Source organism: Myotis brandtii, unplaced genomic scaffold (assembly GCF_000412655.1).
Source record: "Myotis brandtii unplaced genomic scaffold, ASM41265v1 scaffold547, whole genome shotgun sequence".
In the NCBI taxonomy this organism is placed as follows: domain Eukaryota; kingdom Metazoa; phylum Chordata; class Mammalia; order Chiroptera; family Vespertilionidae; genus Myotis; species Myotis brandtii.
This window is the reverse complement of record NW_005370024.1, coordinates 1,561,158-1,583,815: the sequence shown is the minus strand read 5'-3', so window position 1 is coordinate 1,583,815 and position 22,658 is coordinate 1,561,158. Positions and strand designations below refer to the sequence as shown.

General features: G+C 40.5%; 1 protein-coding gene across 2 annotated transcripts in view; it reads right to left on the bottom strand.

The window, feature by feature from the left end:
* The window catches only part of FBXL5 (F-box and leucine-rich repeat protein 5), a 52,391-nt gene extending 32,398 nt beyond the window's left edge, over window positions 1-19,993 (bottom strand). The window contains exons 1-2 of one of the 2 annotated variants that reach the window (XM_014549318.1): window positions 19,988-19,993; window positions 13,250-13,253 (exon numbers count right to left, since the gene is read on the bottom strand). The gene's annotated coding sequence lies outside the window, so the exon portion shown is untranslated. Of the gene's footprint in view, window positions 1-81; window positions 333-13,249; window positions 13,254-19,987 lie in introns of those variants that run through there. The other variant, XM_014549316.1, reaches the window with a different exon arrangement.
* Between the last annotated feature and the right edge of the window lie 2,665 nt (window positions 19,994-22,658).

Here is a 22,658-nt window from a genome sequence, read left to right as displayed (position 1 = left end):
TCCCCCCCCGCCGCCCACGTGACCCGGCTCCTGGCGCAGCCTGAGCTTCCACCTCCCTCCTTCGCTCTGTGCGTTCCTTACCCTCTTCGCGTGTCGCGCAGAGGAACCCAGGCTTATTCTTGTTTGTTTTGCAACGTAAAACGCATTATCTGTGGAGACGGGGTGTCGTTCTAGGGGCGCTCTCGGCGCATCTCTGACCCATACGCCCACCAGACCTTGAGCCCAAGGCAGCCATGCACAATGGTCGCCGCAGGACAGGGAGCGCTGCCTGCCCGCCTGGTCCCTGATGCCCGTGTGCCAGGGCGACTGTGCTGTGCGTGGCCCAGCCCTCCTGTGTGCCAGGGCGACTGTGCTGTGTGTGGCCCAGCCCTCCTGAGCCGCCCTTTGCCTCCTGCCATTCCCCTTTGTGTGTCTCCACCAGCCAGGACTGACCTCCCAGCGGCTGGTCACAGACCCCAGTGACCCCAGCAGGCAGCTCAGGGCAGGCGCCTGGGTCTGGGGGCAGGGCAGGGATCAAGACGCTCGCTGGGCATCTCCTACCATCTCCTCTGGGGCAGGAGGGAGGGACGGGCCTTGGAATTCTGGAGGCTCCAAGAAGGGGGACATTTCAGGGCATCGAGGAGGTGGAGAGGCCCCTCAAGCACTGGAATGGCAGGTCAGGGATGTCAGGGAGGCCTTGGGCGGTGGGGGACGTACGTATAGTCACAGAAGAGTAGTGCGGTTGAGAACCTTGAGGCATGTCCACTTTAAACAGCAGCCCAGAAAGAAAGGAGCCTTAAGGAGATCACTGTTGTCAACCTAAGAAACATTCAAATCTGTGAAGAAGTTCTGTGAGTTTATTTGAGTTAAACTGTGGACAAATGCTGGAAAGTAGAATATCAACAGATTGAGATAATGCTGGAGGATGGCAGGTTTGCACCTGTTTTATGCAGTGCAATCAAAAGAGGAGATGGAAGTGGGTTACATGAAACCCATTGGCCATAGATTAGGGAGGTGGAAGAAAGCAAAGCCGGGAAACCTCTGGGATTGGATAAAAAGTGAAATGACAGGCACATACTTCTTTTACTTAGGTGGGTGCAGGATACTTAACAGTCAACAATTAACAATGAGGGGATTTGTGGTCTCTGCAAGAGTAGTGCCTGTGCTTTGAGGGGTCCGGAGAAAAGGGAAATTACTCCCACATTCCAAAAATACGCTAGTGTAGATGCAAAATGACAATAGGCTCAGTTAAGGTAAAGATTGACCTTTGTCAGGGAAGATACCGGCCTGGGACATAACTACCCACCATAAACTGCTTTTAGTTTTAAATGGTTTTCATTTCAGACTATCCTTTGGGTTTACTTTAGGTCTCTGAGTTTGCAAGCCTTTCATGCAGCCTTCCCTGAGCTAGTCAGGTTAGCATATGACCCATTCTCGCCCACATTGCCAAAAGAAACATCTATGTCTGTCTCCCACAGGTCACCTGGTCCCTACCCCAGCCCTCCAGACCAGGGAGCCCAGTTTATGGGCACCATTTCTTACCTGAAAGGGGACCTGGCCCAGACAAGGTCTGCCTAGTGCTGCTGGTAGTGTGTGGGTTCTTGACTTCCTGCAGGAAAATTTCACAACACGAGTCCTGGTGATGTTGAGAGGAAGTTTATTAAAGCTGGGGACAGTGAAACAAGGAAGGGTGTAGGATAGAAGAAGCAACAGGAGAGCGACTAGTGGGGCTGCTTTGTCTAGAAATGTTACAGCAAAGAAATGAGCAGAGGAGGGGCTGCTTTAGCTCCCTGGGAAGTCAGAGAAAAGGAACTTTGGGGGCAGGTTTAGGGGGTTAGCTAGGTACCAGCTGCCACTGCCCATTGCTCTCCTAGTTGCAAGTCTCATGGGGTCCCTTAAAGTTTAAGAGATGCCGCTTGGGGGGTGGGGGAGGGAAGGGGAAGCATAAGGACACATATGTAATACCTTAATCAATAAAGAAAATTTAAAAAAAGAGAGATGCATGCTTGTGGGAGAAGATGAGGGGGGAGGGGAAAGGTTCGAGCCCTTTGTCTTGAGGGCTTTTATCTCTCTTTTGCAGGGGAGTGGGAATCCTAGGGGAGGTCTCAAGAGGGTTTTAGCAGAATATTCATCAGTTTTCCCGATGTGCCCTTTAAGGGTTGTGGTCTCTACTGATTGGTCAGCGTCATTGCAGCAAGTCCTGGCATGGTCCACCTGGTTTTGCTGCTTTTCTGGGCCTGGAGCTGAAATATAACTGAGGCCTAGATGTTATCTCTAGGGACGTGACCTTCTGTATCTGGCTGTAAATTGTTCGGACAGTGTGTTCAGCTGTCTGTTTCCCCATTTTACTTGCCAAGGAATTTTTCTAGCTTCTTACTATCCTGCCTCACATTTACCCTGATCAACTCTCCACTGGTTAGCTGGAGGACCAATGTACACACATACACACACACACACACACACACACACACACAAAGTCGGGGGGGCGTGGGGGGGGGACAGGAAAGGCTGAGAACCTGGGAAGGGTTATGTTACTTGCTTAATGGTGAGTAAAGAGTGAAAAAATAAAATGGAATCACTATATTCAAGTGTGACTATGTGTTCGGTTGACAATGACCATAAACTTGAGAAGGGCAAGAACCAGACATGTTCTGTTCACCTCTTATATGCCTATTACCCATCACAGTTCCATGACACCATAAGCAGTGGTTCTCAACCTTCTGACCTTTTAAATACAGTTCCTCATGTTGTAACCCAACCATAAAATTATTTTCGTTGCTACTTCATAACTGTAATGTTGCTACTGTTATGAATCGTAATGTAAATATCTGATATGCAGGATGGTCTTAGGCGACCCCTGTGAAAGGGTCGTTCAACCACCAAAGGGGTCACGACCCACAGGTTGAGAACCGCTGCCATAGGGGTTTGATAAATATTCTGGTTTTGCCAGATACTGCTTGTATGACCTTCGGTAAGCTACATGACTCCTCTGGGCCTCAGGTTCCTCATGCATAAAATAATTGCTATGGACTAACCCTGAAGAGGGCCCTCACCATGCTGGCATCCTGATCTTGGACTTCAAACATCCAGAACTATAAGAAATAAATTTCAGTTGTTTATGAGCTCCCCACTCTATAGCATTTTTATTATAGCAGTCTGAGCTGACTAAGACAAATACTTACCTTATAGGATTGTTGTGAGGATGAAGAGAATGCATATATTTGAACTGCTTATACTAGTACCTGGGACATAGTAAGTACTGTCTGTCAGCTCTCATTATTTATTTTTACTTTATTTTATTGATTTTTAGAGAAAGAGGAAGGGAGAGAGAGATGTCAATTTCAGAGCAAGACATCGTCAGCTGCCTCCTGTACTCTCCCTACCTGAGATTGAGCCTGCAACCCAGGCATGTGCCCTGACCAGGAATCAAACCAGCAACCTTTCAGTACATGGGATGATGCCCAACCAACTGAGCCACACTGGCCAGGGCCAACTAACTTTTAATACACCATGTTTTATTTCCCAGTGCCTGTCTGTGTCTGTGCTGTTTGTCTGTGTATCCCCTAGAACCAGGCACATGAAATAGGCATTGAACAACCAAAAAATCCATGAACACAGTTTCATTGTAACCCAGAATTTGAAGTTGTGTAGTCAGCTAAACAATAAAAACAGCCACTTTGGACTCTGTCCATTTCAGGGAATTAGTATAAGATGACAAAATGAAAAAATAATACTAAAGTAATTAATGATAAGTCCTGTGGGTCATTCTTCCCTTTGAAAGAAGCTGTTAACATCACTTCCATATGCTGAGTAATGTAGCAATTAATAACCTGATATATCCAGACAAATGATTGATTTACATTAAACTTTAGCCCCAGAAAGAAGACATTGATCAATTTAGCATCATTATTATAGGTTATTGCAACTACAGCAGATCAGGAACTCTTATTGAGGCCAAGGTTGTTGGTTTAATCACCTCCCTAGGATTCCTTCTGGTATAGGACAGCAAAGAAATTCTAACTGACCAAGGAGACTGGATAAAGCATATAAACGGGGCAGTGAAAATCTGCACTGTATAGTGAGTGTTTGGAGGACATGTGGTTTCTTCTTTCTCATTCTCTCTGAAAAACTGCATGCTACCAGGAAAACAAAAGATGCCAAATCATTCCCTTGTGACCTAAAAATATGACACTGGGTCACTTCTTTAGTGTTTTTGAATCCTAGCTTGAGGGCAGTGGAAAAGGTACTGGTCAGGGAAAGTCAACTCCAAGACATTTAACTCTTGTTTATTTGAGTGTGTGACTCAGCACTTTCCCCAACAGGGGGTTAGTTGTGAAAACAAGCAATGAAAGAATGTTGCTATTGTAAAACAGCTGGAATTCCATTCCTAACTCCTACCAGAGTTAATCCTCCCAGTCAGTCAAAGGAGCCAATCAACAACTGTTACAGCATTAACAAGAAAGCTTTGAATAAGGATGATGGCATTATTAAAATAAAAGATAGGCACTGAGTTAAAATGAAATGCCAGATGTTACTTTTTTTTTCCATTTCCCTTTATTTTATATGCAAATGAACCTAGAATCTGAAATATGTAGTTTGCCTGCAGTTTGCCCCAAATCCTTACTTCTTTTTTTCACTGAAATAGTGAAAATATAACAAAACCTTTCACAACATGAACAAAAATATTGGAAACAACTTTTTGGGAACAAATCAAGAGGATACCAGATATTAGATAAATAAATTATAGCAATTGTAGCACATTCATTCAATAACAAATAGGCTTGTTAAAAAGCCTAAGATAAATCTATGATCCCTGTGAAACCAATATTCGCTAAGTTAAAAAAAAACAATGTAGAGAATATTAATATTCTTTCATTTGTGTTTTTAAAAAATAGATACATTTCTAGAATAACAGCAGAAACTTGTGAGCAGGGTTCTAGGATGTAAAGCAGTTAAATGTCTTTTAAATATGTGCCTTTTGGTACAGTTTTAGTATTTTGCTATGTTCACTTCATGCTCTTACAGTTATAAAAATTCATTGATAAGAAGAATGCATTTTTTAAAAAATTTGGTCAATAATTTCTAAATCTTTAAAAATGCTATTAAAGAAAGACGTTTGATTATATGTGATCAGTAGAAACAGTGCTAATTGCAGGTAGAACCATTTTATATTTATCCCCAAATTTTATTCTAACCTGTATTGTGCGTCTGCTTTGCCTCTGGCTTTTCTGTTTACAGTGCCGTTTGGTCCGCATCCACCTTCTCCTTGGGACCGGGAGCATCTTGCCGGTAGGTACGGTGTTTTTAATCACATCGGGGAAATGGGTATGATAGAATGAAAACTGAAAAAAGTGGGATCAAAATTGTTCCTACAGTATAATCCACGTTTACAAAAATGCATAACACTGGAAATGAAGTCTTAACGAGTCTCCTTTGGGTGCTATTTTTCTCTTCTTTCCAATGTTTTAAATGAGCATATTTTACTTTTAATGTCAGAAATGCAGAAATGAATATATTACAAACAATCTCATGACAACCATATTCGATAAATACATCTAAAAGAGGTTAACAGGAAGTATATCAAAATGTTGACAATGGCTATCCTTGGTGGTGAGACTGTGGCTGATTTGGGGACAGGGAGAGCTATGTTTTTCTCAAATTTTTAACAAAAATTTTCCCAAAATTCTGTAGTTGAAAAACAAAATTATTTTTTTAAGATTTCAGTGTTATGCCCAGCCGGTGTAGCTCAGTGGTTGAGCGTTGACCTATGAACCAGGAGGTTACGGTTCAATTCCCAATCAAGGCTGGATCCCTGGTAGGGGATGGTGCAGGAGGCAGCCCATCAATGTTTCTCTCTCGCCATTAATGTTTCTATCTCTCCCCCTCTCTATTCCTCTTTGAAATCAATAAAAATATATTATTTTTTAAAAAAAGAAAGATTCTAGCCCTAGCTGGTTAAATAAATAAAAAATAAAAAAGAAAGATTCTAGCCCTAGCTGGTTTGGCTCAGTGGATAGAGTGTTGGCCTGTGGACCAAAGGGTCCTGGGTTTGATTCAGGTCAAAGGCTTGTATTTTGGTCGCAGGCTCCTCCCAGGCCCAGGCCCTGGTCAGGGCACGTGCGGGAGACAACCAATCGATGTGTTTCTCTCACATTGATATTTCTCTCTGTCTTTCCCCCTCTCTTCCACTCTCTCTAAAAATCAATGGAAAAAATATCCTCAGGTGAGGATTTAAAAAAAAAAAAGGAAGAAAAAAGAAAGGTTCTAACTAAAAAAAAAAAGATTTCAGTTTTATTGACATTAACCACCATAAGATCTGTAACACAGGTACTCTCTCCAGTCCTGTGGAGGCCATTCTACCTCACAGGCATCTAAAGAGAGTCCTAGGACGCTTCTTGTACCTGTGCCTAGAGGCCTTTGCCTTCGTCTCCTGCCACATGGCCCCATCCTTCTGGCATGGCACTTTCTCAGCTTGTCACTAGGAGGCCATTCCAGCAAGTTCTAGCTGAGTTCTGTTCCTGAGACCACCAAGCTCCTGGGGCACTTCCTACATGACACAGACAGGACCCTTCATCGTGGCTGGGCCTCCCTCGCCTGCCAAGGTTGCCACCAGCTCTTTTAAAAGTCCACATAGTTGCTAGAAAGTTGGGGGAGGGGTATCTATCACATTGGGCATTTCCCGGCTCAGTGTCCCCCTGTATTCACAACGAGTCTCAGTGCCCCTTCCTAGAATTCAAGGTTGCATTTTTGGAGCACATGCTTCCCATTTGTGACTAACAGGATAGGTCATCAGATTGGAGTGCAGGTGCTATTTACTGTGCCTTTTTGCAAGGTGTGAAGCTCTTGCCCCTACAGGTGGCTCATTGATGCCTCACACAGAAAAAGAAGAAATGCTTGGACATGTGCAAAGGCAGAGGATAACGGAAGAGCCAAGGCAAGGAAGAGGCATAAAAGAAAAAGGAACAGATAGGACAGAAATAAGAAGATGAGGAAAAACAGAGTGGGGAGAGGAAAAAAGGAAAGAAAAAGGATACGGGTAGAAGTAGAGAGAAGAACATAATAATTATAATGTATTAAAGGTCTTGCCATGCACCAGGCACTATAAATGCTTTACGTGGAGTATCGTGTGTAAGCCTCACAATTACTGTATGTGGAAGGTTCTACTTTTCTCACTTGGCAAAAAGTGAAATGATGTTTGGACAGAGTTATTGATTTGTCCAAGGTCTAGAGCTAGTTAATGGAAAATCAGAGAGATAAAATCTGTCTTTCTCAGCCTAGAACAGGTACTTAACCCTACACTGAAAAACAATTCTGTGTCATTAATTTTTATCAACAAACTATATACCTAATATGTGCTACTAACTGTTGAGCTGCAGTCAAAGGTGACTGGGAAGAATATAGGTCACACCACAAGCTACATTTGTGTCCAAATACATAGTCCCATTCCTTAGATTACCTTTTGAAGAGAAGTAGTTTAGATAATGCTAAGACCATAGTTTACTTCAATACAAATATGGAGTTATAATGTGCCAAGTGCTTCATAATGTTTCTGTGCAAAACTTCCAAACAGAAGAAAGCCTTTTACTTCCTAAACATGCCACTGTGTCGCTTATCTTGTTTTTAATAAATATTGCCAAGTCTGTACCAACTTCTGACTTCCCATCAAAGGCTCTATTATGGGCTGTCTTGCATGGAACGAGATGGTACAGTGTCAGTGTATGTGGCCTGCGGGGAAGGTGGCTATTCCCAAGGCAACTTGCCTGAGCTGTTCACACCATGTATCAAGGAAAACTTTCACAAGTTGGAACAGAAATGAGCGATAAGCTTCCTGTAAAGTGCCAGTTTGCATTCACTACAGTGATGAAATCTGGCAGGTGGTTGCTTAATTCCTGCCTACAGAAAGGGAAAAGCAGTGTTCAGGGAAGTATCAGCTCTGTTTCCTTCCTCCCAACCCCTGACATTAAACAAACAAAACAAAAAAGCACCCTCAGAAACCCAAAACACAGTACAAAAAACATCCCTGGTTCTATAAGGTTACTCCCAGAAAATTTTTAAATGCTGAGAGCTTTGTAGGCAGAAAGAAATAGGAGTGTCTTGCACACCTTTGATTCCCATTAATTGACCAATAGCATTTTTGGGAGGGAACAGGATCGGGGAACAGCCTGGTTACAGAAAACATTGACCCGAGTTCTAATTCTACCTCTGCCACTACCACCTACCCAAGGGGCCATGGGCAAATCTCTTGCACATTCTGGAGTTTGTTTCCTCACTTGTGCACTAGGTGAGGTCAGGGGGCCTTTCAGAGTGATAATTAATACATGTTAACTAACCTACAACACATGTAAACAGGACTGTCCCAGGCAAGAGCTTACCTATTATGGGAAATCAGTCACCAACCATCTAGATAAGGCCATCAAGGGCTACTTGCCCTTCAACCAACCATTATTTTCTTTGTGTAACTATTTAACTGTGATTTGATTCACTCACTCTTCCTCAAATGTCTCTACCATGGTGATTATTTGGATACTACAGGTCGTTTCCCTCATGTACAAGATTGTATTAAAACATTGACATATGCTTCTAATGGAACTGCTTGAAAAGTATTCTGTAACAGTAGAGAGACAGTAAAGGAAAGTGGTTGGAGTGTTGACCTGGCTTACTCATCTATAAAATGAGTCAGTGAATGTCTACCTCACAGGATGTCCTGAGAATTACATGTTTTGTGGAACATAGTAGAGCCTGGCATAGAAAGCTCTTAAGTATTAGCTTTCACATTTTCACTGGGAAATGAGGAGATTGGGCAAGATTCTCTCTCTGGTCTCCTCTGGTTCTCAGTTTCTGGAACCTACACACGGCTCCTTAAAAACTGGTTTGTTGGTTGTTTTGTTGTGTGTGTGTGTGTGTGTGTGTTGTGTTTGTGTGTGTGTGTGTGTGTGTGTGTGTGTGTGTGTGTGTGTGTTAGGTTAATTCTCACCTTAACTGGAGAAGGGAGGGTCTCGGAGTTAGATTTGGCTGTTATGTGACAGGAAACACAAAATGTCACTGGCTAAAAGAAAAGGGTTGCTGTTTTTTCCTTCTTCTTCTCATGCCATAATGTATCTAGTGTTGAATAACAAATCACCCAAAAACGTAGTGTCTTAAAGCGTTCACTGTTTCACAGTTCCTGGGGACCAGGAATTCTGGAGTGTCTTAGCTGAGTCTGTCTAGCTCAGGTATAGCCCATTGAGGGAAAAGTTAGCTGTCTAGCCCATTGAGGGGAAAAGTTAGTCATGTTGATCTAGTCTGCAGGATGAGCAGTGAATGAGATGGTTGTGAAATATGTACCGAATGGAAACGTCCAATTGGAGTTTAGGGTCGGTTGAAATAAAAGAAGTGTTCTTATTCATAGGGAATTACATATTTACACATGTTTAATCTTGCCAGTCTCTAATGGAACATTCCTAAGAAATGCTATGCCTACTTTTACATGCAGCAAAATACTTCTGTGATCTTCCTCTGAATGGAAGGGTGGATTATGCATTGATGATAGCCTTCAATGACTGCAGCTCGAAGACTAACTACATGCATTACCTCACAACATTGTGAAGCAGGTGCTGTCAACCCGGTTTCACAGATGAATGAACCAAAGCTCCAAGAAGCTCAAGCAGGATTTGAAGTCGGATATCTTGTTTTCACTGCCCTGCAATGCTCTCTCCCTCCTGTATGTCTATCACACTTGACTTTCCACTAAACACCTGTCCTACCAGGTAGCCTTGCTAGGAGCTCCATCCATGCAAAGGGCTGCAGAGTGGGAAACAGGATGCAGGCAAACAGGAGGCAGGGGATACACTACTTCAAGGTTCTTAGCTAAGTGCTTCTCTCAGCTACATTAATGATAGATCAGAAATAATCATCAAGAAGCAATAAACTATGGCCTGCCAATGGAAATGCAGTGACTTCAACCAGAGAGTGCAGAGGCCCAGGGTACCTGAACTAGCCCCATCCCTTCAAAAATGGTCCGCAGGGAAGCCGATAAATGTCACATCAGGTCCTTTTGAAGATAAGCTGCTTTCTGAGACTCACCCTTGGAAATTTCATTACTCACCCTTCACTTGGGGCAAGGTCTCATGATTCATATGTAACTAATATTTGACAAATACTATTCTGGTTACTAACTTGGTAAGTTGACTGTAGGATTCATGAAACTCATGGTATCATTTATAAAACACAATGATGCAATACACTAAATGTAATACAGCTAAATTTGGAAGCTAGATTACTGTAGAAAGTGTATAGACTTTGCAAATAAACAGACCTGTACTAAAATCTCTCTCTGCTGCTTAGTAATCATGCTACTATGGGGAAGTTCTTGAACATCTCTGAGCCTTGGTTTCCACTGCTGTAAAATATTGATTATGATACCTTGATGGGTTTTTGTGAAGACTGAAGATAAAATATGTATAATGTCTGGCACACAGTAGCCATTCAATAAGTGATAGTATTGTTATTATTAAATGTCAAGCACTATAAAATAGGGTACCATATCTTACAGATATGGTATTAAGAGATATTAGGGGACAGAGGTTTCAAAGCACTTTATTATCTGGGTTCAAATTCCAGCTGGCCTACTTTCTCACTTTCCACCAGCAGAGTAAATCAGAACTTTGTTCACCTTCTAGGTAGGAATGAAGCCTTTGTCAGTATTGTTAAGCCACAAACCTGTTCACTATTCGGCTAAAGAAACTGTGAAATGGAAATAGTACTACCTATCTGGCAGTGTTATATGAAGGTTAAATGAGATGATACAGGGAAGGAGTTTATGACAGTGCCTGGAAGGTGATCAAAGTGCTTTTAAAAAGAACCTGCCCATTTCTATTATTATTTAGCAAACTCTGTGTGACTACCGTGTGTCAGAAACTCCAGATTCAGTGTTTCTAAAAGTCAGTTCACTGTTTTCTTGGCCCACTGAGTTTGCCAAGGCTGTATCCTCACCTGATTTTTATCACTGTCCATCGAGTTACCCTCGACGGAACAATGATAGCAAACAAACTTGAGTACAAGACACTGTTCTAAGCACTTTTTGGTACTAAGTTATATCTATTCACAGAAAAACTGTATGAAGTGTAGATATGATCATCATCCCTACTTTACAGATGAAAAAAAACTGAGAAGGAGAAGATAGGCTATCCCGTGAATAACAGAGCCAAGATTCCAATCTAGGCAGGCCACCCCCAGAGTCTATATCTTCTAGTGGACACGATATTGCCTCTAGAGATTTTGGAGTTATTTTAAAAAGCTTTTGCTCTCCATCACTTCAATATTTAATAAGATACACAGTCCTCTTAAGTACCTCTAGTCCACCCCCTCTTCACTGCTCGTCGACCCAGTTTAGGCCCTATTTGACTCCTGCTTGGTCTCCCTGATTTTAACTTCTCCTTCAATCCTCTACCAGACTAACTAAACATGTCAGACATGTTCCTAAAACATAGATCTGATAAATGACTCTCCTTTAGTTACAAACATTTAATGGGCTGTGGTCAGTTTGGCTCAGTGGATAGAGCATCGGCTTGTGCACTGAAGGGTCCCGGGTTTGATTCCAGGTCAAGGGCATGTATCTCAGTTGCAGGCTCAATCCCTGGCCCTGGTTGTGGTGTGTGCAGAAGGCAACCAATTTATGTGTCTCTTTCACATTGATGTTTCTCTCTCTCTGTCTCTTCCCCTCCCTTCCACTCTCTAAAAATCAATGGGAAAAAATATCCTCAGGTGAGGGTTAACAAACAAAAAAACACATTTAATGGTGCCCCGATTCCTCAAGAATGGGACCCAAACACTCTTATGTGTCATTCAATGAGGCAACTAGTGCAATACCTCAGCTCACAATGAATGTGTTGCATTTTCTTTTCATTGATATGAACATGTCCTTTTCCTCACTAACATGGACCCTTTTGGAAAGTAGGGACACTGCTTGGTTAATCTTTATAGAACCCATATTTCTCCAGGTCCCACCAACCCCCAGATACAAATGAGGTCACAATAGCATTAATGTGTGAACCTTAATGATTGGTCCACCAGCAAGCGCAGAACCTGAGGCATCAGCACGTCTTCCCAAGCATTACTATGAAGCACTTGGGAGTCCCCAGGGGTGTTTCTCACGTGCTCAGTTACAAATTCATTATAACTATGCTGCTACTCCTGGTGACAAGTGAGCCACTGGGTCTCTTCCATTCCTCCTCTGGTCCTGTATTTTCAGATCATGAGCTTAGGTGCAAAGGTAGTGAAGAATGGCTTTCTTCTTTGTGACATGTTAAGGAGTCTCAAAGGAGAGTTGTTGCAGCCTCATGTGCCCTAGGAAGTAGCTTCCAAATGTATTCACTTAAGTCCTGTAGCAGCGGATATGCTCTCAGGGGTGTGAGCCAGGGCAAAGGTGAGGTACAGCCATACCATCATGTTCAGAATCCCGCCTTCCTTCCAACCATGGTTTTCGTGCTGGTCCAGCTCATTCCTCTTCCCCTCAGGATGACCTGTCTTTGTAAGCTACCTCAGTAAATCAGGTAAAACTTTTATGGCCCATGCTACAAGGTTATCAGATGCATCTAAAATGATCTGAACTCCAGAGTGCCCAGAGGTAGTACCCAGGTATACACTCCAGCTATTTGTCTCCTCCTCCTGCTCCCCTCACCAACTCCACTGCCTACTTGGAGCTTTGTGTACACTGGAGCCTTAATAAAATGGTTTTAAACATGTAATAAAAAAATAGCACTTTATGCCACTTGAGCAGAGCTAAAGTTTACCCGAGGAAAGGAAGACAAACTTAGAATGAGACTACCTGGCCCTCAGTTCAAAACTATACAGAAATCCTGACATTTGAAGAAGAAAAAATAAATAAAACCACCCCACACCCATGGGCTCTCAGTTGAGATGGATTTAAATGTTGCTAGGACCCTGAAGACTAGTTCCACACACCTGTGTTCTCTAAAGGAGCCTTCCAAAGAATCTGGGTCACAGGGAACTGTTCAAGGCCATATGCCACACCCTTGGAATGAAGCAAGAGGAAGTTGAGTCACTTTCCTTACGGTCAATGCAGGCAAATTGCCTCAAGCTCTATTGACACATTTGTTGTTGTTTTTTTAAGTGCAATTTCTATTTTTTTTTTCTGGAGAACTTTTCTCAGTCCTTAAGGACTTAGCTCCTGACATGGGCTCTGGTGGAGGTCGTGGGGAAGCCCCTGAAGGTCTAAATCAGGGTGAGGGTGTTTAGTCCTTCCTGCTTCCCAAGAACGATTCCTGACCACCTTGCTGTGAATGGCACAGTTCACATAGCAGTGGAGTTTCACATACAGCTTGGGAAGCACATAGGCGTAGAAGACACTTGGGAAATATCTCTAAGGGCTACAGTCTCTCCTATGTTTTGAATGACCAGCTTCTTAATGGCCTTGTCCTTGGGTGCACATCGGGCACAGCTGCTGTAGTGAACATGCTGTACATGGCCACAGCCCTTTTTTTTTTTTTTTGGCACAACCGTTGTTCTGTCTTTTCTTAGTCATCTTGGAAGCGAGAACCCCGAGAACCCAAGATAGGATCTGGTATGGCATCTGGCCTGTCTCTCTGATATATTATTGACACATCTTTAACACACACACACACACACACACACACACACACACACCACACCATTTAGTTATCTTTTTTATGTAATGCAAACCTTTTAGGCTGATTTGACTTTTCAAATTTGTAATACATGTTTGTTTCTGTTTTGATGAAACTCAGCCTATAGGGTAATGTGGTATTCATGGAGAGAATTCATCCAATTGCTAAGTAAATTAATGTTTTAAGCATTGGTATTGTATCAGTTCAGGAAGTAAATAAGCTTCATTTCAGAAGAAATTACTAGAGCCCTCACAGATGTGGCTCAGTTGGTTGAGCCTTATCCCATGCACTGGGAGGTTGCCAATTCGATTCCCAGTCAGAGCACATGCCTGGGTTGCGGGCTCGATCCCCAGTAGGAGGCAGCTGATCAATGTTTCTCTCTCTCCCTCTCCCTTCCTCTCTCTCTCAAAATAAATAAAAAATATGTTTTAAAAAATAAATTAATAGATGTTGAATACTTTCTAGTTTAATGTGAACCTTATAAACCATACTAGTACTATTATAAATTGCAACTATTAATCATAAAAATTTCAGAAAGAGGAAGAGAGGATAGAGAGAAACATCGATGACCAAGAAACATCAATCAGCTGCCTCCTGCACACCCCTATTGGGGATCCAGCCCACAAGCCGGCATGTGCCCTCACTGGGAATCTTACCTGCAACCTCTTGATGCAGGGACGACATTCAACCAACTGAGCCACACTGGCCAGGCACATCCCACTCTTAATGATCTGAATCATGGTATAGTGCAAAGGCACTTTATGTTACTGTACGTAGGTTCCATTCTTTGATTCCTTCCCTAAAAATCTCCATGACCATGGGCAAGCTCTTTCACCTTTATGGCAATCTATAAGAAAACGTATGTAAAAGTTCTTAGCACAACAGTTGGCATATTTGTATAAGTATTCAATATTGATTAAAATGGAAGTTCTAACACATATTAAACAACATATGTCTTTATGAGTTACAAGCTAAGTAGTAGTACACTCCTATTTGACATGTAGATCTAGAAAGACTCATCATGACGTTCAAATGAGACTAAACAAAATCTCACATTGCCTCTAATTACAAATCAAATGGCATAGTATAGTGCTTTTGTAAACAGCAGGTCACAAGCTAATCCTGGATGGAAACCGGCAAATTTTTTAATAGAAAATGCCGGAGTAGCTTACTCTGAGCAAGGACTGTGCCTGCTGCCACAACTGTGGCCACTGTTAATTCCTGATAAATAAAACAGAAATTGGCTAGGAAATTTTCATTTCTATCTTTTCATTTGGCATATTGTGAAACAGAAGAGAAAACGACTCACATATTTTTCTTCCAGCATGTTTAGATATGGTGTGTATAAATTTAAGTCTCGGCTAATTAATTAAAAGCTGTACCGAGTGACAGCACAGTACATTGTTTGTTCACTATTGCAGAACATTTAGAAGCAATACTTAGCACAAGTCTATAGATATATCAAAAGCCAATCTGATGAGAACAAGCTGAATAACACTTTCAGTTTGTTGGGTATGTGTAGCAAGATCAGGTAGTATATGTTATGTTATGTTGTTTAAACATAACTTCACACAAAACTGAATTAGATATACTATTTACAGTAGATTCTATATTGCTGGGGAATATTAATTGTAAAAATGCTTTATGATGGAAAATTTCAAACAAATACAAGACTAGAGACAATGGTATACTGAATACTGCCATGTACTTGAATCTAATAATTATCAACTAACATAAAATATAACAAGTCTGCCAAACACATTTCACTGCTTTCACTGAGGTATTGAAAAACACAGTGAAAAGTTATTTTTAATAAGTATTCAACAATACTTGCCCAGCCGGTGTAACTCAGTGGTTGAGCATCAACCTATGAACCAGGAGATCACGGTTCAATTCCCTGTCAAGGCACATGACCCGGTTGCAGGCTCCATCCCCAATATGGGATGTGCAGGAGGCAGCCAATCAATGATTCTCTGTCATCATTGAGATATATATATATATATATATCTTTCCCTCTCCCTTCTTCTCTCTGAACTCAATAAAAATAGATTTTTAAAAAATTTAAAAGAAAAACAAAAACTAATACTTGGTCAACTATATTTTTTCTAGTTGAAAAGCAATTATTATTTGGGCAAACATTTCCAAAGACAATATCTAATTAATAACATCACATATTTAATTAATATCTTCAGCATTCCTGATGAACCACTTTTACAACTACAGGGATTTATTTCAACATCAAACATATCCAGAAGTTCCAAAAGGCATTACTGTCATGGCAATAATCACCCTAGCTATTTACATGCTCTCCAAATGGTCGCAACATATGGAAGAGAACATTAAGACATTTTGAAAGAAATAAAATGAAAGATTGTTACATCTCACTTTTTTATATAAACTTTTATAAAAGCTTTATGGAATATAAATGACATACAATGAACTACACATATTTTAAATGTAGGATTTGATGTTTGACAAAGGCAAACACAAGAAACTCATCTGAATCAAGATAGTGCCACTATCCCTAAGCCTTACGATACCCTTGACGAGCCCTCCCTCCTGCAATGTCAAACCTGCCATTAATCCCATGGCATTCTATATTTCACACATTATAGTTTTCATCCCTAGAGTTTGATGTCTGTCTTCTATGTTCTACTTAACTTTTTAAACATATGGAATAGTTATAATATGTGCCTATTCTAGTTTCAGTTGTCTCCTCATAATGAGTCCTTTTCCTACTTATTTGCATTTTTGGTAAACTTTGGATGCCAGACATTGAGAATTTTACCCTTCTGGGTACTAGCTATTTTTGTTTTCCTATAAATCTCTGTTCTGGGCTAGTTACTTGGAAACAATTTTATGCTTTCAGGTTTTGCTTTAAAAACAGGTAAGATAGAACAGTGCTCAGCCTAGGTCTAATTATTCCCAACAACTGAGGCAAGATCCTCCTATGTACTCTACCTAATGTTGTAAATAATGTTTTCCAGTATGTCTGTGGGAACAGCCATTATCCCCAGCCCTCTCTGAGCTAGACTCTATTACTTCTAATACTTTTGACCTCAGATAATTTCCTCACCTGCACTCATTGATCAGTACTCACCTGAAAACTCAAGGAAAAATTAAGGGAGATTCTTTCCAGATTTTTAGAGTCCTCTGTGCAGCTCTCTCTTCTGTAGCGCTCTTGCTGCCAACGCTAGCCACCGTGGTTTCACCAGACTGTCATCATCAAATCAGGGATCCCACCAGACTCACCAGTGTTCCTGCTCCTTGTGGTATGACCTGGAAACACTCTCTAGGCAGTAAGTTGGAACAATCAGAACTCACAAACATCATGGATCAGCTGCCTCCTGCACACCCCATGCTGGAGATCGACCCTGCAATCCAGGCATGGGCCTTGACCTGGAATCAAAGCATGACGTCCTGGTTAAGAGGTCTATAATCAATACTGTGTGGCTAGGGTTCACATTTTTAATTTCAGTGTCCTTAAAAACATTGTTTTATATATTTTGTCTATTTTTTAATTGTTTCTGGGCTGTCTCAAATGTTTAACCATTATGTCCCAGAAAAATTAATTGATGCATTCAAAGAAAAATATCAAGAGATTCATTTGCTTTCTAAAACTCTGAATCAAAAGTTGAGTTACACTTGGTAATTAGGAATATGAATTATAGCTTACTTTCCGTAAACAATAAGGAATGACCATGAGACATTAAATTTATGATTCTTTTGGATGAAATAAAACTTCCCATTACAAAGAAGAATGCAGCACTAATTACTAGTACTTTTAATATTTAATCCAATTAAAAACAAAGGAAACAGTTACTATTGTATCAAATACGTGAGAATTGCCCTAGACTGGAATAAACTTATGAACAGAAAGCACACTAATCACATTAAATATTCCTCAATTGTTATTTATATTGTGTTTAGTTGGGATTATTTCTCCATGTTGCATTTAAGTATTAGTAAAATTGTATGTGATCACTTTCTTCTTCTTTCAAAGGTAAAGTTTCATGAAATTTTTACTTCAGTCATAAATCTTTCCCTTCTCCCATTGGCCAACTCATTTCTATTGTTAGAAAATGATCAAGATAAAGGCTTTTAAAATAATTTGTCATAGCCTGGCTGGCATGACTCAGAGGTTGAGTGTCAACCTATGAACCAGGAGGTCACCGTTGGATTCCAGGTGAGGGCACATGCAGGTTCTATCCCCAGTAGGGGGCATGCAGGAGGCAACTGATCAATGATTCTCTCTCATCATTGATGTTTCTATCTCTCTCCCCCTCCTCTTTAAAATCAATAAAAAGTATATTTTTTAAAAAGGTTTTTTTTAAAAAGATAATTTGTCATATGCTGACAATCGTTGGTTTTGCAAATTCCTATCAGTGCAGTGGGAGTCACTGAAAAAGAAAGCAGTGAGCCTACCACTACAGACTACGTTTATACATCAGATAAAACAACTCTGAGATATTTCAGTGAAGTGTAACCAGGCTGCAGATGACTTTTTCGCATCACTGATTTTACAGCATCTGCTCAGTTATGTAATCAGTAGAGGAATGTAACTTCCCTCTAGTGTTCACTATCTATATTTTGTTACATAATTTATTTTATTCAAATTAACATTAACTCGGTTATTTATAAGACAAGCAGGGACTAAAATGGGAAAAAGCATACCAGTATAAAAATAAATGAGGTGAACAAATACCACAAATAAAAATTATTTAGGACTAAATAACTGACTACTATTGTAGCCTATAAAGATTTCTTTGCATTCTTCCATTCCTGGATTTACCAGGCTTCAGGCTTAGTCCTACCTAAGGCCTCTCTCTCTGACTTCCAAACTCAAGTCTTAGCTATCACACTGGCAATGCAAAACACAGGACTACTCAAAGGGTGTTGAAAGTTTACAATGTACAATGTTTTACCTTCTCAGTCACAAAAGCTAGCTGGACAGGCAGAAATGCCATCCTGACTGCCTCTTCTTTTTGGATGCACAAATACCTTCAGATTATGGCATATGCAAGTGAGGCAAATTTTTAAAAGTAGTTTAAGGTGAAGAAGAGCCCTACCTTCCATTAAATTAGCTGCTTTGGCCTTTGGCAGATATTTAACTCTCTGGGCCTTATTTTGCCCATCTGTAAAAACAGGGAGGTTGGCCCTAACCGGTTTGGCTCAGTGGATAGAGCATCGGCCTGCGGACTCAAGGGTCCCAGGTTCAATTCCGGCCAAGGGCATGTACCTTGGTTGCGGGCACATACCCAGTGGGGAGTGTGCAGGAGGCAGCTGATTGATGTTTCTCTCTCATCGATGTTTCTAACTCTCTATCCCTCTCACTTCCTTTCTGTAAAAAATCAATAAAATATATTAAAAAAAACAAAACAAACAAAAAAACAGGGAGGTTGGAGGTGATAAGACTACAGAGGAATATAGCTTACGGGAATAATATTATTGCTTTATAATTCTTAACTCATATGTATCAGGACACCATTTCAAAATATTATTGAAGCCTTTCACCTCCTGATATGTATGTAGTAGCGTTTATAAACTACCATATAAGAACTATTTTTTTGTCTCCCCCACAAAAAAGTCAAACTTTAACTTAGTCATCCACTTTTAAAGGGAGAGTCTGTTATATATTAAAGGAGATACCAAAAAAATCAACCAAATGAAATGTATAGACACAGTATAGATCCTAATTCAAAGAACCAAGTGTGAAAAATCATTTTTTTGAAAAAAATTTAAAAATCCAAATACTAGTTATTAAATGAAATATGATGATCAAGATTCTTTAAAACAATTCTGGTAGGAAGTGGGGTGTGTGTTTGGGCGGGGCGGGGGAGGTGTGCGTGAAATGTTTTTTGTGGTGGGAAGGGAGGGGATAAAGGAATAGAAAATTTGGCCAAATATTATTAATGCTTAAAGCTAGGTGTTAGGTTGTTGGGTTCATTTTACTATTCTCTATGTTGAAATTCTTTCCCTGTGATTTTAGAGAGAGAGAGAAACATTGATTTGTTGTTCTACTTATTTATGCATTTGTTGGTTGATCCTTGTATGTGCCCTGACTGGGGCTTGAACCCTGAAACCTTGGTGTATCAGGATGACACTCTAACCAACTGAGCTACCCAGGCAGTGCAAAAATTTTCATAATAGTAAATAAAAAAAGTTTGACTTTCCAATCTATTAATTTTTTGTATGTTACCTGATATATCACCACTCCTGTTGAACAAATGGAATTCTAAGTACAAAATCTTAACACACACATACACACGAAAGTAGTCACTATAGGCCCAATTATCCAAGTGATGTAATCTGCATGTATTAACAAAATAAACCACCAAAACCTATAAAATTAATATACCCAATCAGATTCAACAATTGTCAACTCACAGTACAGCTTTTTTCCAAGATATCCAAAACCCCTATTCCAAATTAGAAATGATTTCTTAAAAGGCTCATTAGTTTGGTTTTTATTGAATTGCTTTGAAAGGAATTTTTTTTTTTAGTGTTTGGGACAAAAACCATTTCCTATGCTTAACTACACTTTATTTTCACATCTGACAGGTTCAGGATCATGCACATATTTATTGTTAAATAAAGTAAAACACTCATTAAAAATACGAGAATATATTTTTTACTCTGAAAACTGGGAAGAATTTCTTAAATGAGATATAAAAGAGGACAGTTCATTAACAGATACATCTTACTTTCATTTAATTCTTATCCATCTGTAAGAAAAAAAAACAACAACAAATAGCGCAACAGAAAAGTGCACAAAGATATAGAAGGCATTTTATTGATGTAGGAACAAGAAACATGAAGATATTCAACTCTTAGTTATCAAGAAAATACAATTAACATGAGAAAAATATTCCATTCTTTTTCCACCAGACAGGAACAAGTAGAGTCTGATAATTAGATATTAGGTATGTGTGTTAATTTTATTACTTTTGTGGTATAATAAAAATATATTTAATCATTGTCTGTTTCCTGTTACATAACTCCTGAACCCTTGGAATTTCCTGATAGCAGCGTCTTCTATTATTCATGAGTTCCTTTCCACTAGGGCTGAGTCTTGGCATGGTTGGGAGGTCCTATACAGCCTCCAGATACAGGGTGGTCACCAGAAAAACCAGCGAGGTGATTATAGGCAGGGACTTTCAGGCCCATCCACTGATTCCCAGAAAGGGGAGAGGGACTAGAGATTTGAGTTCAAATAGCCGGTGATTTAATCAATCATGCCAGCTCAATGACATCTCATAAAAAACCCTAAACAATCAGGCTCAAGAGGCTTCCAAGATGGTGAATACACCAAGGTGCTGAGAGGGTGGCACACCCAGATCTGCACTCCTTGTCCCCTATACTTGCTTTATGTATCTCTTCCATTTGACTGTTTCTCAGTTGTACTCTTTATAATAAAACTAGAGGCCCAGTGCACGAAATTCTGCACGTGGGGGGGGGAGGGGGGTCCCCCTTAGCCCGGCCTGCATCCTCTCGCAATCTGGGACCCTTTGGGGTATGTCTGACTGCCAGAGTTGGGCCTAAACTGGCAGTTGGACATCCCTCTCACAATCCGGGACTGCTGGCTCCTAACAGCTCGCCTGCCTGCCTGATCACCCCTAACCACTTGCCTGCCTGCCTGATCGCCCCTAACTGCCTCTGCATCGGCCCCCACTGCCGCAGCTTCATCCAGAATGACATTTGGAAGGTCGTTCGGCTGTCCAGTCTAGTTAGCATATTACGCTTTTATTATTATAGATTATAATAGTAAGTATAGCACTCTCTTGAATAGTCCATCATTCTAAAGATTTATCACTCCTGTCACCCAGCCGGTGTGGTTCAGTGGTTGAGTGTCAACCTATGAACCATGATGAACCAGGAGGTCATGGGTTCAATACCCAGTCAGGGCACATGCCTGGGTTGCAGGCTCAATCCCCGGTAGGGGGTGTGCAGGAGGCAACTGATCAATGATTCTCTCTCATCATTGCTGTTTCAATCTCTCTCCCTCTTTTCCTCTCTTCAATTAATTAAAAAAGAAAAAGAAAAAAAAAGAATGATCATCCCTGTGGAAGAGGGTGGGTAGTTGTGGAAATCCCTGAACTTGTAGTCAGCTGGGTAGAAGTGCAGGTAGGGTGGGGATGGAATATGTGTAAATTAACAGGTATAAATGCAGAGAATAGTGAAGGTGGGATGGAGGGAAATAAGTACATGTATTCACATTTGCTTATATTTACAGAAGGACTGGAAGGATAAGCAGGAAACTAGTTAAAGGTGGTTATCGATGGGAGACCACGAGGAACTGCACTGGACGGGGACTAGGGACCCAGCGAGTTTCCCAGTGTATGGCTTTTATGTACTTTGTATGTGGTTCCTTTATGTAGCTTCATGTAGCTCAAGTCTATGTGTTGGACTGAGCCATATAAAAAAATATTTGCTAATCAAATATTTTGTAAAAACCTCTTTGTGTAATCTTGTTAGTAAAAGAAGTGGTAACTTGAAGTAAAGAAGTGCTGGCAAAGTCATGTGAAGTCTTAGAGTTGAAAAGTTCTGTATCTAACTTTGTTCTCTTTCTTAAACTATACTTTATTATAATTTATTTCAAAAGAGTTGGCTTGTAACCAGGGTCACTCAGAACAATAAAGATTTAATTAAAAAAAATAAAAGGAAAAAAAAAAGAATTGTTAAAATCATTACAGGGCAGAAACAGAAATATACATATGCATTTAATATTACATTTAAAATATACTTAGTGAAATGCAGATGCATGTTAAAAAAATCAATCACTGATTTTTAGTATTTAAGACTGACAAAGATAAAGATAAAACTATATTACATGTGTATGTGATTATTAAATACAACATGGCTCTCTAAATAAGGAAACAGGTAAAATGATATTAAAATGATGAATTCTTTAAAATTCTCTTACAAAGACTGTCAAATTACTTCCGAGTGCGCTCGCAGTTGCACTAGCTGGACCGGGAGGACGAGGGGAGGAGAATGGGCGGTGCCCCGCGCGGGGACTGTGGTAGGTGCGCTCAGCGCCACCGCCAGCCTCGC